This window comes from Physeter macrocephalus, chromosome 3 (genome assembly GCF_002837175.3).
Source record: "Physeter macrocephalus isolate SW-GA chromosome 3, ASM283717v5, whole genome shotgun sequence".
Taxonomy (NCBI): domain Eukaryota; kingdom Metazoa; phylum Chordata; class Mammalia; order Artiodactyla; family Physeteridae; genus Physeter; species Physeter macrocephalus.
This window is the reverse complement of record NC_041216.1, coordinates 15,090,043-15,096,622: the sequence shown is the minus strand read 5'-3', so window position 1 is coordinate 15,096,622 and position 6,580 is coordinate 15,090,043.

Below are 6,580 nucleotides of genomic sequence, written 5' to 3'. Positions count from 1 at the left end.
CCTGAAAGTCCTATCTCCAAATATGATCACATTGGGGGTTAGGGCTTCAACATGTGAATTTGAGGGGACACAATTCAGTCCATAGCACCCTGAGCTGGGAAACAAGCTCAGTCAATCCAAGGCAAGACAAAGAGAAGGCCAGGGGCAGGGGGAGAGTGCTTCAGGCTGAGGTGGGAGAGGCAGGCAGCAGGCAGCTCATGCAGCCTTTGCAAGCCAGGCATTGGGATTCTCCTCTAAGTGCTGACCATTTCTGAGCACCTCCTATGTGTCAAGCATGGTGCTAACAGCCCTGTGGGCATGATCTCATTTAATCGTCACAGTGAACCCAGGAGGTAGATATTATCTCTTCCCATTTTACAGGTAAGGAGACTGAAGCTGAAGCAGCAGTGTTCGGAGAATGGAGACGCCTTCCACTTACCTGTCAGTGCTCAGGCCCCCAGGAGGTGAGGACAGAAGGGTCCTTAGCTGAGCCAGGAAGATGGGTCCTCCAGACACGGTGGCCTCAGTAACGGACACTGGATTCAATACAACCGAGGCCTACTGAGCCCTTGGTCCTGATGAGGGTCACTGTGAGGCCTCAGTGTAAATCAGGCACAGTCCCAGAAAGTGAGGACAGGGCTTTTCAAGCTCAGGTTCTCAAATCCTCTAAATCCAAATTTCCTGGGGCACAGATTCTTGGGCCTTACCTGTGGATACAGAAACTCTGAAAGTGTTGCCTAGGAATTTGCATTTTTAACAAGCACCCCAGGGGAACCACAGCTGTAGGGGGAGGGGGCAAGGCCTGTGGGCAAGCAGCCGGTAAAGGGGCCCCCAGGGAGACATGCATCCACCGCAACCGCTGGCCTGGGAAGTATGGCTCAATGGCTTGGGCTGGGCACTGAAAGGGGAGGGCTCTCCCAGGGTGGAGCTGGGGGAGGGAAGGGGAGGGCATTGCAAGAGGAGGGAGCTGCCTGGGCACAGGCTGGCATGACTAAAGGAGAGAAGGGAAGGAGGTGAGAGGAGCTTGTACACAAGCTTTCTTGGATCCCACTGTGACCAAGGGACACTGGGACCGGGCTTGGTTTCATTAGCCTGCAACAGCTGGGGGGACAGGACTATAGTAAATTGGCCCCTGTTGGCTTCAGAGGTAGCCCCCCACCTCACTTAGGCCCCCAAGAGTCACTGATGGATGGGTCAGCTGGGCCCTTACCCCAGCTTCTCTTCTTCCTTCTGAGGGAGGTCGCAGGCTTTTATCCCAGAGAACAAAGGATCTGGAGGCTTGGGGGACGGGCATGAGTAAGGACCTCTGTGTGGGGCATGACTGACCTTATAGCCCTTCCCCGGGTGGCCCTTGATGTGCTGGCCTGGCACGGGCGCCGGCAGGGGAGGCCACCTGTGATGGCTGCTCTTCTGCTCAGAGCAGTCATACTTGGAGGGGCGCTGGAGCTGGGTGGCTCACAAGAGCAGACTGTTAAATATTCAGGAAATTGGCAAGCTGGTCGTTAAACTTTTGGTAACTTAAAGGTGGCCACGGTGGACGTATTTACACCATGGACATTGGCAGAGCTGATTGATCAGCACTCCACCGACAAGGGAGCCACAGCCATGGGCACCTCAGGGCAGGGAGCCTGTCCCACACACAGCCTCTGGGCAAGCCCTGCACTGGGCCCAGGAAACATCCAGGTACATCTGACACTCTCAAGTATCCCTGCTCTCAGGTAGCAAGCAGTCTAGAAGGGAGACAGAAAAGACAACCTGGGGATTTTTAGACCAGAGGGATAACACTAACAACAGTCTCTCCCATGTGTCATGAGGCTAGGAACTTTTCACACATCACCTCTACTCCTCACCGTACACCCCACTGTACAGATGGGAAATATGAAGCCCAGTAGTATGAAATCATCTGCCCAGGATCACACAGCTAGCAAGGTCAGGTCTAAAATCCTCACTGTTCTGACCCTTGAGCCTGTCAGTAGCCTTAACTGCTGCAACGTCCTGCCTCCACGTTTCACGTTGCACTTGGAGCACAGAGCAGGGAGCACCTAACCCTGCCTAGGTCAGGTGCAGGGGTGGCATAGGAAAAGGTTTCCCAGGAGTGGACATTTGGTCTGGGTCTTGAAGGATGAATAGGAGTTTTCCAGTTTTAGGGCAAAGTGGAGAAAGGCATGCCAGGTGGAAGGAAAAGGCATGGAGTTGTAAACGGGCATAGGAAGTTTGAGGGAAGAGAGAACAGGGTGCTTTGATGAGAGTGTGTGATGGGGAAGGAAGGTTGGGATTTTAGTGAGAAGGGCCTTGAAAGCCAGGCAAAGAGATTGGGTCTTTATCCTGCAGGCTTTGGGAGCCACAGGAGTTGAAAATTCCTAGAACTATGGAAATATTATGGCGGGGTTTCTATGATGTCTGTTTTTACAAAATCCCCTGAAGCAGTGCTTATCAAACCATCTGTGGAGAAGGACTGTTCTTTAAAATTTTCTAATCTGTCACAGACCAATACTTTTGTTAAATACAAGGAAAATGAATTACTAGAAAAATAAAATTTAAAAAATACAAGCCTATTTTTCTCATTACGAGATTCAAGACAAAATTACTCTATCAAATTGCTCTACAAGTTCTCAACCCTTAATTTCTGCACCCACTTTGATAGAGATGAGCTTGTCCAGGGATCTTTGTTACAGGCACAGGTTGAGGACAACACAGGTTCTCCTAGTAAGAGCTGAGTACTCTCAAACAAATCCCATTCTGGAAATGAGGAATCTGTTGCTCAGAAAAGGTAAGTGGGTGGCCCAAGATCACACAGCTGGTGAGGGATGGGCCTGGGATTCAAACCTGGGGCTTTCTACCTTGCTGCACTCGACCCATGTGGCAGGTGCAGCCCAGTCCCTCGGCAAAGCCTTGTCCCAGTCCCTTAGCCTTATCCCTCCCCTTAACACGAGGTCAAGAGCCCTGCAGATGGGGAAATGGAGTCAAGGTAAGAAGGGAACTTCCTTGCCCAGGGTCCACTGCAAGAGGGTGTCAGAGGCGGCCAGCCTCCAGGTCTCCTGACACCAGCCTGTGCTCAGTTTTGCCACTCCGCCTACCTTCATGTCTGTGCAATGACCTCCAGGCCAGACAGTGCCAAGGAGGGCAGGGGTAGGAGAGGCAGGAAGAGGCAGGGAATGCATCAGTTGCTGGCAATTACACGGTGCTTTGTTATTCTTTTTTTTTTTTTTTTGCGCAGGCTCAGCGGCCGTGGCTCACGGGCCCAGCCGCTCCGCGGCATGTGGGATCTTCCCGGACCGGGGCACGAACCTGCGCCCCCTGCATCGGTAGGCGGACTCTCAACCACTGTGCCACCAGGGAAGCCCTGGCTTTGTTATTCTTAATTAGCTCAGCAGCTCCATAGCCAGAGACATCCCTATGGATACCCAGGCTGAGAAGGAGACAGCTGCTGGTCCCACCCAGGAGGGCGGTCTGGGCCAGTAGGAGCCCCTCAGGAGCACCTCCCCCAGCACCTTTAGGTGCTGCTGCTTCTCCATCTGCAGAGGGTCACCCACTTGCTGGGTGCAGTCTAAGAACCAGAGGACAGAACTTAAGTCAAGCCCTTGGATGTGTATTGAGCACCTCCCCTGTGCCAAGCACTGGTCAGCTGCTCTCAAGTACCCTGGGGTGAATGACGGTTTCCAGCCCCCGTGCTTGAGGCATGCTCAGCTGCTAGGGATGATGTTTCACCAAAAACCATAAAAAATGAATGATAACCAGTGTTACCATTTACTGAGCACTTGTCACATGCCAGGCATGGGGCTAAGCATTTCCCATATATTATCTCACCGCAGCCTTGCAAAGCCCTCTAAAGCATGTAATACCCTCATTGTACAGATGAGGAAACCGAGGCCCAGTTAGCTAAAGTTGCGTGTATATAGATGGAGGCTCTGATTTTAGAGCCCAAGGTCAAACAGTTGTCTAGGAGTGTGAGTGTGCGTGCACATATGTGCGCACGCGTGCCTACTAGGGAGGGAAGACAGGTGTGTGGGTAGCTGTGACTGTAGGTGTTGGGGAGGAGGCCAACCAGATGTTCAGGGCAAAGGTGAGGAGGCAACCTGGCTGCATGTTTCTGCACGAGGAAGGAGCATGGAAAAGGTCTGAGGAGGGAAGGGTTCCGAGGCGACTGGTTGGGGCTGCTGGGACGGTGGGACACAGCAGGCAGGAGAGGAGGCCCTGTGGGCTGGGTGAAAGGTCAGAGCGAGGTCTAATCAGAAATCCTAGGGCAGTAACCCAGGTTCCCTCAGATTCCCTGGGAAAGGGCTGTCTCCCACCTGGGTCTGAGGGGAGTGGGGGCGGGGGGAGCAATGAGGAGAGGTTGAACTACCCACAGCTCAGACTGGGCCAGGCTGGTTCCAATCCCAAGAGAGCTCCTATCCCTGGGAGCCAGTCAGGAATTATGGTAATAATAACCACTCCATCTTCACTGTTCACCCAGTGAGGAAAGTGATTTTAGTTTTATTAAAATATGTGACATAAATAGCACTTATTATATGCCAAGCATAAGTCTAAAGATGTCCCAAATGTTAACTCTTTTAATCCTTACAGCCACCCATTTTTACAGATAAGGAAACTGAGGACTGTGGGATTTAAATGACTTGCCTAAGGTTATAAAGTAGGGAAACGGGGGAGATGGGATCCCAGAATCCAGTGTTCATGGGTTTCACCACTGTGCTTTGCTGGTTGCGGGTGTGGGGGGGGACAGCGGAACACACACGCTGCTGTAAAAACTCCCATTTTACAGATGGAAAAACTGAGACCTAGTCAGGTGAAGAGACTAGCTCAGGAAGACAGATTATTTGAGGAAATCAGGGCTCCTGATCCCAGTCTAAGGCTTTGGTCTTGGTCCCACTGCAAGCCCAAGTGATAGCTGGAGAGAAGCCGAGAGCCCTCCCAGCTCCCTGGCACCCACTATCTCACTGGGGTCCCATGAGGGCCCAGTGGGGGAGAAAACAGTAAGATTACAATTCTGATACCATTTTCCTAAAGACAAAAGCCAGTTATTCCCATAGGTAGCTTTTCCTTCCCTTTTATTTATTTATTTTTTTCCTTTCTGATTATTAAAGAACATATGATCACTGTAAAAATTTTTACAAAGTTAGATCAGATAAACAAAAAAGAAAAGCCACCTTAAAACCCTTTCTTGAATACTGGTGTACTTTCAAGATTTCTTTGCTCCCTCTCTGTTTTCATAAGCATCCAAGCTAGGAGGCAAGAGACTTGGCTTCTGGTCCAGGCTTGCTGCATGACCTTGGGCAAGTCTCTGCCCTTTTCTGGGCCTCAGGCTCCTCACTTGTGAAATGAGGGTTTGGACATGGTGACCTCAGAGGAGGCCCCTCGCAGCTCTGACCTTCTGTTTCTGCTTCTGTTTCTGGGACTGGCAGACGGGGCACAGGCAGGCTGCCCCTCTGCGGGGGATGCATGGCTGACAGCTCCCAGCAGGTCACCTCCGGGAGGATGCGATGGCCCTGGAAACAGCCTTCACTGCAGCACAGAGCGCCCAGGCTTGCCTGCTTACCAGGCCCATATGGTACCCCCTGCCAGCCGGACACCACCAGCTGCCCTTCACCAGCCAGCCCTGGGTGATTACTTTTCCTTCAGGCTCCAGAATGTTCTCTCTGCCCCAGGGCCTAGCTGGCTCAGGGCTGGGGGACTCTGCCCTGTGGACCTACCTACACATCACCATAGCCCTTTGCAGGAGAAGTTAGCCTGATGTGGTGAAAAGCTCGAGAGAGGTTGGAAGGGAGGGAAGAAGGGAGGAAGGAAAGAAACACTGACTGTATTCCAACTCCATTTGGACCCCTTGCTAGGCATTTGGGATTCAGAAATAAATCAGAAAAACTTATTGCCCTTGAAGGACACAAAGTCTGGTGGAAGCAAATAGAGTAGAAATGGGCAGCTGCAATACTGCTGAAAGCTCAGGCCTGTGCCATCCCACAAGGAGAAGCCTGACGGATGGTAGTCGGGAAAGCTTCCTGGAGGAGGCAAGTTTATAGGTGAGTTCTTCTTAAGGAGAAGACTCAGACTTTCCAACTCATGTTATTTATTACAGACAGCCCTGTGGAATAGGTATTGTTGCCCCTTATACAGATGAGGCTCAGAAAGGTGAATTCACAACCACCAAAAGGAGGAAAGCTGATTTCAGACTCCTGGCATTCTACTCTAACCTAAGGCACTGGGTTTGAGTTCGATCCTGGCCTCTGACTTGCAGAGACCTGCAGTGAGTGCTTCTCTCCCAGGCCTTGGGCTCTTATCTGTAAAGTGGGTCTGCTGCTGGCTGCAGTGTTGCTGAAGCAAAGGAAGGAATGGCCGAAAAAGCACTTAGCTTATAGAGGAATGTCAGCCTCCCTGTCCCGCTGGTGACAGCACAGTCCTGTTTTTCCCCCAGCATGGGAACAGGACTCCTGCCTTCTGAGCCAGAAGCAATCCCAGAGACGGAAGTTCACCTTACTGATGCAACATGCCCACCCCCACAGAAGCCAGGCTGTGGCCTGGATATATGTGCTCTCCTTTTTGACTCCCTTTGGTAAAGCCTGACAGGAAGGTACAGGATTCTAGAGAGAATTCTAAATCCTGGACTTAG